Source organism: Sminthopsis crassicaudata, chromosome 3, assembly GCF_048593235.1.
Source record: "Sminthopsis crassicaudata isolate SCR6 chromosome 3, ASM4859323v1, whole genome shotgun sequence".
In the NCBI taxonomy this organism is placed as follows: Eukaryota; Metazoa; Chordata; class Mammalia; order Dasyuromorphia; family Dasyuridae; genus Sminthopsis; species Sminthopsis crassicaudata.
This window is the reverse complement of record NC_133619.1, coordinates 272,078,271-272,090,051: the sequence shown is the minus strand read 5'-3', so window position 1 is coordinate 272,090,051 and position 11,781 is coordinate 272,078,271. Positions and strand designations below refer to the sequence as shown.

The 11,781-nt window shown below is 35.8% G+C and overlaps 1 long non-coding RNA gene across 1 annotated transcript; it reads right to left on the bottom strand.

Annotated features, from left to right (window-relative positions):
* Nucleotides 1-1,526: 1,526 nt before the first annotated feature.
* Nucleotides 1,527-8,580, bottom strand: LOC141561335 (uncharacterized). The gene is made up of 2 exons (XR_012488026.1): nucleotides 8,287-8,580; nucleotides 1,527-2,412 (listed from the first exon to the last, which is right to left on the bottom strand). It is a non-coding gene; the product is annotated as an uncharacterized LOC141561335 (long non-coding RNA).
* Nucleotides 8,581-11,781: the final 3,201 nt, after the last annotated feature.

Sequence of the window (11,781 nt, the reverse complement as noted above, 5' to 3'; positions counted from 1 at the left end):
ACTATTCTTTCTTAATCGTAGCTATTCTCTTAGGTATCTTACTCAATGAATAAACATAGTGCTTTTTTTCAGTCCTTTATTTAAGGTTCAAAACCAATAGTCTTCAACCTGTTTGAAATCTATGCAGTTTTTCTCTGAGTATCTAACTTGAACTCAGTTTACATTAACTTAAATCTCACACTTCTATTAGGTGGGCAAGTGTTCTCTGTCTGCATTCTTTCACTTTCATGCCTTTGATTATTTCTAGCCTTGGAATATCTCTCTCCCATCTTGAATTTGTAATTTAGCAACAAGCATCTTAGTATTTTCTGTGAGCAGAGAATCTTAATAGAAACTAGGAATATAAAGATAAAAAGAAAAGAAAAGAAAAGAAAAGAAAGGAAAGGAAAAGAAAAGAAAGGAAAAGGAAAGAAAAGAAAAGAAGAGAAAAGAAAAGAAAAGAAAAGAGTCCTGCTCTCAAGGATTATGAGATTCATTTGTGGTGCATGGTTAGATACAGCCTAGACACAGATAGGTAAATGCAAAATAGTTGGATTAAAGGAAGAGTACTAACAACTGGGGATCAGCAAATACCTCATATAGGAAGGGCCATCTGAGTTGGAAAGAGAGAAGAGCTTGTACAAGTGTATGGCAGAATGAGAGGGTATATCATGAGTATAATATACCCATATAATATGGGTATATATTGGCTAGAATATGGAGTTAGAGTATTGTGAAATGAATAGAAAGATAATCTGAAGCCAGATTATAAAAAAGTGCAAGAGCCCAACAGAAGAGTTGGAGGCTATGGAGAATCATTGACTATTTCTAAGCAGGTAGGTGAAATCTTTAAAGCCCAAATAAAATGTCACTGCTGTTATAGCCCTTCCCTAAAGAAAATGACCTTTTCCCTCAGGTTTCATATAGAATTTTGTTTTGCTCTTATAATTGGCTCAAGATCTCAGATCTAAGCTTACACATGGGATGGGCTCAAACTTTATGTCCCTCAAAAGTAATTCCCAAACAGCTCAGACTTCACCCCTGGATCTTAGCCAATGGGAACACAAAAAGACAACAGACTTTCTTCTGTTCTGTTTGCCTGATTCTCCTGTAAAACAATAAAAAATGTTCCAAACAACAGAAAAAAGGAATAGGTGCATTAATAATTGAAAGAAAACTCACCCCAAAATGCAAAAGCAGTGATCTCTAATTTACAGTCCTACCTTAGTCTTAGTACATTGGGAGTGTCTTAACAGCACTTAGCACAGTACTCAGTTTGGAGAAGATGCTTAAGAAATTTTTGTGGAATAATCGTGACTTCATTAAGACCAAAGGCACTGAATGAGATATTGGCAAATTTGGAACCCCCAAAAATAGAAAAAACAAAGATTATTAGAACAAAATCAAAGGAGAAGTGTTGAAATGAAAGCATGCTTAATATTTCTTAAAACTAAAGCAAGTAGTCTTAAAGACATATCTCAGTAAACAGTCTAAGAAGTGTTGATCTCATGGAAAGATGATAACAACAATGAAGCAGTCCAAATATCTTATTTCAGAAAATCACACAAAAAATTATTATTATAAGGATTTGAAACAAGGTAAAGTATAAACTGATATATTGACCAGGATGCTACCAAAGACTAATCCAAAAATATTGTCACCAAGAAATGGAAGAAAAATGTTTGGAATATATTCTGAAAAACAAAGGAAAATAATTTCAGACTTTCAAAATAATAATGCATTATACAATTGAGCACAACAGTTACTTTCAAAAATGTATTCCCTGCATAATTTAAGAAATTTGGCTCATTTCTTTATTTTTTTTGTGTCAAATGTTAATTTATTGCAATAGTCTCCTTTGTAGTTTTAAACTTGCTGGACATTCCATAGCACCACTTGATGTTATCAATGACATCATGAGGATGTTTGCCATCAATATTGTAGCCCAGAGACTGGGCTGTTCCAAGTATCCTTTTAATGTTTCCAGAAAGCTGTCTTGCCAAGGATGGCTGCCTCATTTGTTGAGCAATGTTGATAATCTCATCAAGACTGATGTTTCCTCTGTGTTGCTATTTCTCTGTTTCTTTCTGTCCCAAGGAGGTTCCTTTAGGACTTTGATCTTGAAGAAAATAATCTCAGTCTGGGTCTGAATGGTAAGCTTCCCTGTGATTAGCCCTTTCCAATTGCCAGTTCCCTTGGCGATGTTATCACCAACCTTTTTGGAAGAAAAACTCAAGACACCAATTTTGGGGGCAGAGTTGGCGTGGCACCAACTTCAACATCTGTGCACCTAAAAACACAACAAACTTGGGCAGCACAGTGGCAACGAAGGTCGGGGCTTGGGCTGGATGCTGCGGGGTGCCTGCTGGTGTTGGAAGAACCTGGATTTGGGATTGCCACCACGAGCTGGGATCCAAAAGGATTCACTCATTTCTAAAGAAGAAAAGGCAGATAGGTGACTTGGCAGATAACTGGTCAATGAACATTTATTAAATGCCTACTATGTGCTAGATATTTTGCTACATACTAGCAAAAAATATATATAGGAATTCATAATCTAATAAAGGAGAGAACAAGCAAAGAGATGTCCAAAAAAACCCAGAAAAATTAGGAAAAAATAGAAGGAAGAGACTAGAAGTACGAGGAGTTGCCAAAGGCTTCCTGAAAAAGATGGGATTTTAGTTGGGACTTAGAAGAAGCCAGTAGGCAGAGATGATAAGGGAAGCAGGCAGACCCAGCCACAGACTACTGCAACCATCAGGCCTGAAGTGGTGGAGACCTGTGCTAGTGGTAGCCGTGTCCCAGGAGAGAAAGGGTGCCTTTGAGAGAGCTTGCGAAAGTGAAGTTGGCAGCCATTGGCCATGGTTTGGATATGGAGAGTGAGGGATGAGGAGATCAGGATGACAGCAGGTTGTGAGCCAATGTTATTGCCCTCAAGTACAGAGAAGGTAAAAGCGGGGTAGGGCTGAAGGGCAAGGATAATGAGTCATGCTTTGGGCATATTTAATTTAAGGTGACTCTGACATTTAATTTGAGATGTATGAAAGGTGACTAGAGATATGAGACTGGAAGTCAGCAAAGATAGGCTGTTGGGCCTAGTCAGGAAGACATGAATTCAAATCTCAACTCACATACTTACTAGTTGTATGACCCTGGGCAAGAACAAGTAAAGAAGGAAAAATGTATTTATAACTGGAAGAAAATTCACCCAAGAACCTGCAAAAGAGGTGGCCTTTCTGATTTATAGTATGACCTTAGTCTTGGTACATCTGTTTAACCTATCTACGGCCTATTTGTCTCAGTTTGAAGTATAAACTGAAGATAATAATGGGTAATTACTTCCTAGAGTTGTTGTGAAGATCTGATGAGATAATATTTGTAATTTGTAAAATGCTCAGCTCATTTCCTGGTATATAATTAGCACCATTTAAATACTATCTATTATTAAAGCTATGATCATAATTATGAAGAACTTAGAGACTTAATGGGCATTTGATATAAAAATTAATAAAAATGAAAAAACTAAAATAAAAATCAATGAAAAAGCGGAGTTAAAATTCAATGATTTCATATTGGAAAAGATAATACAATGAACTTTAAAAGTTTCTCTTTGTGAGGGCAAATGAGAGATTAAAAAGGAAATGAAAAGGTGAAAACAATGAAAAGGCAGCATGCAAGATGAGAGAATGAATGGGTAAAGGAAAGCAATGAGTTTTTCATTTATGCCCTTGTCTCCATTTCCACATAGGCCTTCACCACATAATCTCTCTTCTCCAATTCAAGCTTCAATTTGGCAATGACTCCTCACATCATAATCTCTCTCAATAAACTATAGTGGGGGGGGCAGCTAGGTGGTACAGTGGATAGAGACTAGCCCCGAAGTCAGGAGGCCCCGAGTTCAAATCTGGTTTCAGACACTTAACACTTCCTAGCTGTGTGACCCTGGGCAAGTCACTTAACCCCAGCCTCAGGGGGAAAAATAACTATAGTGGTTCTCTATTCCTCAAGATCAAATATAAAATCCTTTGTTCAGCATATAAAACCCTTCACACCTTTGCTCTTCCTACCTTTACTCTCTTCCCCATGCTCAATGATTCAGCCTATTTGGCCTTCTTGCTGCTCCTTGCAGATGACTCATTGTCTCTGTTCTGTAATTTTTCATTGGCTGACCCCATGCCAAAAATTCTCTTCTTCCATAGTTCTGCCACCTGGCTTCCCTGGCTTCCCCGAAGGCTCCACTCACCCACTGTTAGAAGTTTTTTCCTGTTCTCTTCTCATTACTCCCCATACTGCTAGTATCTTCCCTCTGGGATTATCTTCCATTTGCACTTTATATAAGTTACAGTTATTTGTACGTTATAGTTATGGCTAGTTATAGTTAATAGTTATATTTGTTATAGTTACATATTTCTGGTTAGGGTTATTTGCATGTTATAATTATGTTATTTACACACACACACATACATATATATATATATAATGTTATAGTTATTTATATAGTTATTAGCATGTATGGAATTTGTCCCCTTTAAGGGCAGATATTGTATTTTTGCCTTTCTCTTTAACTTTTGCCTGACTCTTTAACTGCTTAGCACAGTGCCTGGTACAGAGTAAGTGCTTAATAAATGCTTATTGACAGACAGATGAAAATGTAGCATTTACCAAGCATGATAATCACTGAGTTCTTGCTTACTCCACCAGTTCCACTATTAGCAATGTGGTTGATTTGAACTGCATTGCTAACATTTTTCTTCAAGGAGTCATTTTCTATGAGACAGTATCCAGAGACGGAAAATTCCTTTAAAATTTAGAACATTCAGGACATCCTCCATAATGTCTTTAGTTAGTATAGTTCTACATATTTTCTGATTCGTTTGGTGCTAGTTATTAGAGAACTGTTGGATAAAATTATTCCCTATGTAGATTTTTCAAAAAAATCTCATGTAATCCTAGCACATACATTGGAGATAGTGTATTGGATAAGAACTTTTAAAGAATGCAATTTGCTTTACAGAATCAAATGTTTGGGATGAGATAATTAACAAGTAAAAACAGTGGAAACTTGTATTCCTTATATTATTCAAGCAACAAGGAGACTGAAGATTTGGCCACTTAAAGAAAATAATTTGTGAAATTCTCTTTGTTTAATTCCATATTCAATTAAGGTACCTTGATATGTATATGTCATTCCAATAAAGTTCTGAGAAATGAGAAAAAAAAATTAGAACATCTTTTACTGGAACAAATTGGGGTCGAAATTTCCCCTAAATAGTTAGGTGCTGATTTTAATTTTAGATGAGATACCCAAGATGATGAAGTACCTTGAGATGATATAATGTCTAGATTTCTATGTATATTTATGTATGTCCACATCTTTGCAAACCCCGAAATGTGATATTAAAAATAGCTGCTACTATTGCAATCAATTGTAGAAGAAAAAAAATTGGGAGATAAGATATTGTAGCTCTCTTATGGAAAGGAATAAATGTATTCTATTTGTTTACAGAGGGTAATGTGGGAAACTAGTTACACATGGACCATGATACCAGCGTGCATTCCTATAGAAAGAAGTTATAAAGGGGCAAACTTAAACCTAACCTAAGGAAACTCTTTTAATCAGATATAGCCTAAAGTGGAACTGGATGCCTCTGTAGTTAGTGAGTTGAATCTCTCTGCAGATCTGTTATTCTAAAACTAGATGAATTACTTGGCCTACTAGTGTTGTGCTGAAGAGAGAATTGCCAGATATGGCTTCCTCCAGCCTCTGTGGAATTTCTCCATAAACATATTTCACAATCAGTTCTCTGTTAGTAAATGATCTTCATGAATTGCTGGGGCCACAAAACTCATACATCTGGTAGCTGAGTCCTTTGGAGAGGACCCTCTAATCCTAGCTGAGTAAGTCTTTAGGTGACAAACACAAGTGTACCATTCACCTTTCCCCAAAGCAGCTAAAGAATGTAGCAGATAGAGAGGTAGACTTAGAGTCAGGAAGACAGGGTTGTGTTAAAGATCAAATAAAGGTAGAGAATAAAATACTCTGCCAATTTTAAAGGCCTATATGATATATAGCTCTTATTACTATTATTGTTATTCCTTTACAGATTGGTGGGCTCTGCTGGAGTCTGTGTGTTGCTAAAATAGTTTGCAAAAGCCTAGGGTTATCCTAACTCCATGCAATACAAGTCATTCTTTCTTTCTTTTTTGTCATTTGTGACAGGAAGGCAGTGAAGGAAAGCCTCCCCCCAGTGTTTTTTTAAAAATTTATTTAAATTTTTTTTCTTGCTTTTCCCTAATATACTAAATAATAGCATTTTATTTATATCCCCTAATATACTAAAATAATAGTATTTTATTTTTTCAATTACATGTGAAGATAATTTTCAACATCTATTTTTGTAAGAGTTTGAGTTTGAAAGCTTTTTTCTTGTCTCCTTTTCCCTTTCCTTAAGACAGCAAGCAAGCTGATAAAGATTATGCATACACACACACACACACACACACACACACACACAATCATTAAATACTATCCTTGTTGTGAAAGCCATATTGATAAAAAATGAAAAAAACATAAGATCTGCAATCAGATTCCATAGTTCTAGATAGTATTTTCCATCCTAAATCTATTGGAATTGTCTTGGATCATTGTGTTGTTGAGGAGAGCTAAATCTATCAAAGTTAATTATCACATATGGTTGCTCCTTATTCTGCTCCCTTCCCCCTTATAGTATAATATAATACAACCATAACTAATGTACCAAATATACTTCTTGATTTACCTTTTTTTAAACAGCACATTTCACCATCTTTGTCCTTCTCTAATTTAATCCTTTGGCTATTAAGAATTTAGCAAGGGTCTACCTTGGAAAAGGGGTATGGTTACAATACATATATAAATCAGGCAGTATGGGATTTCACTCCAGGGAGATACAAAAGATTAGATGACATGTCCCTTTCTCTCAAACTAATAGCTATAATCTAATTGGCAAAAGAGAGAGCCCGAAGCACCTACCCTGACTATTTCCTTGTCATGAAAACACAAAGATGAAGTACAATGTTAAGACATTCAGAGCCTTAACAAGTTGGACCTCTTTTGTAAATCTAGACAAACAGGACATGTTGTAATTTTCCTAAAGGTCAAAAATTAGGGGACAGGAGTAACTGTTCAAATGCTATTTTTTTCAAGGGGATGGGGTTGGAGAGACCAGGCAAATTATTGAGGGTAAAAGTTGAATGGGAAGGATTGAAGAAGAAGGCTTTTCCTTAGTTTCTTTTCTAGAGTAGTATCTCTAAATATTTGCTAAACCCAAAAGAGTTTAAAAACTATTTTACTTATATAGGCTTTTATATGTTGATGAAGAGGAAAATAAATTTATTTGGGCAACATGTTTGAGTGAAAGGTCAAATTCCAAATGACATTTACAAATGACACTCATTTTCAACTTAATTCAGGAAATTTTGAATCTTTTAATTCAATCTCTTTTTCTTTATAACAGTATTAAATCTTTAAAATTATCAATATATTCTATCCCAGAATTTGACTTCTAAAGATCATAATGATATCATCAATATAGGTTCACTGAAAAACTCTAACCTGCCTTTGGGCTCTTCCATGGACCTATATCTGACTTTAGAAATCTCTATAGTTAATCAAAAGTTAATCATTCATTCCTTGTCAGTCAACAAGCATTGATTACATGTTTACTAGGTGCCAGGCACTGTCTTAAGCACTAGAAATAAAAAAAAAAACATGGCAACCCTCAAGAAGGTTACATTCTAAAGGGAGATAATATGTAATAATTAGGTACATTTAAGATATATAGAAAGTAGATAGAAAGTAATCTCAGAATAGAAGGCTGGGGGTGCTGAAAACAATCTCCTTAAGAAAGTAGGGTTTGAATGAAAAACAGAAAAACTGTTTTGTTTTGTTTTGTTTTTTTCACTGAAACCAGAAAAAACTAAGAAGTAGAGATTCGTGCAAATAACATCCAAGTTATAGGGATTCAAGACATGGAGTGTCCTGTGTGAAGAGCGTAAAGCTAACTTTAATTTGTGTGGAAGGGAATAAATGTAAAAAAACTGAAAAGTTAGGAAGGAGTTATGAAGATTATGAAGAACTTTAAATGTCAAATAGAGGATGATTTGATCTTGGATGTAACAGCTTCCTAGAACTCATTGAATAAGGGGTTGACATGGACTGACCTATTTTAAAAAAAATCACTTTGGCTGAGTGGAAGATGGATTGGAGCAAAATTTTCTTCCTTACTCAGCTTAGATCCCATGATATCGACAGACGCGAACACTTACCTCTTTTTACTTTCGTTTCACGGAGCTCCGTAACGCCAGCAGCCTGGGGGAGCGAAATCGTCTCTGGGGGTCCGGACGGGCGGGGGGAGCGTTCTGTCGGGTCAAAGCCCCTATTTTTGAGCCTCCACGTTGGGCGCCAGTTGACCTGTCCAGCAGGTCTTCAACGTGGGTCAAAAAAAGAAGGACATAGACCGAAATTAAGGCAAAAGCCTGCGGGGGCTAAGACAGCCCGGGAACAGGATCTAGAGAGAGAGAGAGGGGAGACTACTCAAAGCGATGGTCAAGCATGTCTCGTTTATTGGCTTACAGTTACAGAATATATAGGCAGAAAACCGCAATGCCATGTATGCATAAGGATTGGGTAGCATGATAGATGAGTCAAATATTTTTGTAACATTTACCAGGTGCAGATTATGAGACGGTTAGGGGCCCAAGGACGGGGTGGAACAACGTAGTTTTGTCTATTCCATATCAGTTCTGGGAACTGTGCGTCTTGACATTCCTCAGAAATCATCAGCCTCAGGGCCGTGGTGACCTGGGTTTGTGCAAGAGGGGGGAAGAGCAAGGGGAAAGGTTGGGGAAGGTTCCTGACAGGGAGATATTTGAAGAAGAGATACCAATTAGAAGACTATGGTCTAGGGGATAGGTGATAAGGACTTGAACCACTGTGGTAGCTAAGTGAGAGAGAGAGATATAAGAGATATAAGACAGAAACTATGAAACTCTTTCAATGGAATGTGGTGTGAATTCAAGCGAAAATAAAGGATGATGTTGATGGTGTGGGTAATTAGGTGGCTGGGAAGATTGTGGTATCCTCAGCAATAACAGAAATTTGGAAAAAAGGAAGTATGGAGGAAAATAATTTCTTTTAAAGGATTATTTTTTTCACAGATTCCAATATACACAAATAAAGAATACATGAGTATCATAAGAGGATAAGAAGTTTGCTTTCAGCTGTTTAAAACCACATCTGATTCACTGAATTAGTCTGAAAAACAACAAAATTCTATATTATTGAGAACATTTTATATTTTTCAAAGCATTTTCACATAATCTCTACATATTCTTTTTAGAAACTAATGCTGAGTTAAATTTGAAAATTAGCTAGTAAATCGTGAATAGTTATTGTTTTTCTTGTCTCTTCTTACATTCTTAATGAGTTTGATGCAGATTTTTACTTTAAGTACTTCAAAAGTGAATGATTTTCATGTATAGGGTTACTCCTGTACTTTCTGAAGGCAGCCTCCTCTATCCTTAAGTAGTTCCTTAAATGCATTGATGTATCAGAAAAGTATCTTCAGTTTGTGCCTAATCCTCTGGTGATAAGTTACTCAGAACATACTTAAACTGATACTCAGATGGAAAATAGACATGGTTTATTGACAAGTCCATTTTGGTTAGGGCTTTTTAGTGTTTATATTCCAGTGACAAAACCTTCAAGATGACAGCATCACTTTGATGTCATAATGAGACATCTGAGGATGAGCTGATAATACAGGTTTATTCTTTCCTTTAAAAAGTTTGTTGGCAACTGTGGCACTGGATCCTAACTTCCAAAGAAGCTTTGCATATTTCCATTAGCATTGATACATTCATTCAACAAGCATTTATTGAATGCCTATTGTGTGCAGAGCTTTGCTCTCGAAAAGAATGAAATACAAAATTCACAGTATAGCATTTGTCTTTATTGGAACTTGCAGCCCAACAGGCTATACTACAGGTATAGAGAATACATGTTAAGAGCTTTAAATATGGGCAAAAACAGTGTTAGATGAGAGCTAAAGGGGAAAATCTTTGCTGACAAGAGGGCTACCTGGAGAAAGTGGTATTTGAGTTAGGCTTTAGAGGATGATTTCAATAAGCAGAATGAACCTGGACATATTGAGTTCAAGATATCTATAAAATACCTAGCTTGTAATGCTCAACAGGCAGCTAATGATGTGGGGCTGTAGAAGTAAAGTTAAGGCTAGATACATATGGATTTGGGCTCATCTGAACAGAAGTAATAATTAAATCTATGGAGGCTGATGAAGTCACCAAGTGAAAGACTTTATAAAGAAGAGGACCCAAGACAAAAGACTTCAGGAATACCCACAGGTAAAGGTGTGATATGAGGCATGTGTTCAGGAAAAAAAAAAGTAGAAGAATAAAGAGAGGCCAAACAGGTAGATCAGTGTCAATATATCCCAGAGAAGAAAGAGTAAATATCTGGGAGAAGAGCAAGGTAGTCAAGAGTATCAAATTCCTCAGACAGGTCAAGAAGATTGGAACTTAAGGAAAGACTACTCGATTTATTAATAAAGACATGACCATTGGTGACTTATAAGAGAGTAAAGCCATTTTGACTATTGGAAAGTAAGAGAGTAGGGCTTACCCCTACTGCTTGCCACCTACTCAAGGACTACTTAAGAGAGAAAATTGTAGAGAAGAAAGGAAAAGTAAGGACTAGTTATTCTGAGGATTTTGCTATTTCCATACAAATTTCTGATTATTTGCTTTCCTCTAATTCTCTTCTTGGATTCTATGTAGTACTTTATATACCCTTTTAGATACCCCTTTAAAATAGGCAAAGCAAGCATATTGTCCCCTTATAACAGATAAAGAAACTGAGGCTCAAAGAAATTGAATAACTTGCTCATAGCTAAGTACGGAGTAAAGTACCATAATTGAGAAAAAACTCACATTTAAAAAAATAAAATATATTATTTCTTCCCCAAGTATATGTACAGTTATCCCTTCCACATTGTGACTTTTCCCCATCATGATTTTGATAAATTAAGGATTGACATAAGAAATTAAATGGGAATTTTTAGGGAGTTTTGGAGAAACCGCAGATGACATTTAGAAACAGTATTGCATATTATTGACATATTTATCTTATGCATATTATCAACATATTTATCTTATAATTCAAACTTCTCTGATACAAAGAGAGAGCCAAAAAACTGTACACAGATTTTCCAGATGATGGAAGTGTCAAGCCTCTAACCCCTGAGATGTGGAAAGGATAACTGTAAAAACAATTTAAAATTTTTAGAAACTAATTTTGAATTCCACATTTTTTCCCACCCTCCACCCTCTTCCTCATCATTTAGGAGGCAAGCAATTTGATAAACATTATACATGTGCAGCTATATAAAACATATTCCATATTACTCAAGATGTGAAAGAAAACAGACAAAACAACCCAAGAAAAATAAAATAATTATTTTTTATTGGGAGAAAAGACACCAGAACAATACAACATGATTATCATAGGATCAATGGTTAGTAATGTCTATGTAGAACCATTAAATAAAACTGCATTTTATTACCATCAAAATGTTTTCATTAAACTTTTTAAAGTGTATGAACAGAGTAAAATATGGAGAGATAAACATTTGATTTTTTTTTTTTTTATTGGCCTTTGGCAGCAAGTGTAGACTTTACTCCAGATTGGGCATGAAGACATAGATTGGGAAGAGACATAGATGAGCTCCTCAATCGAGGTTGCCT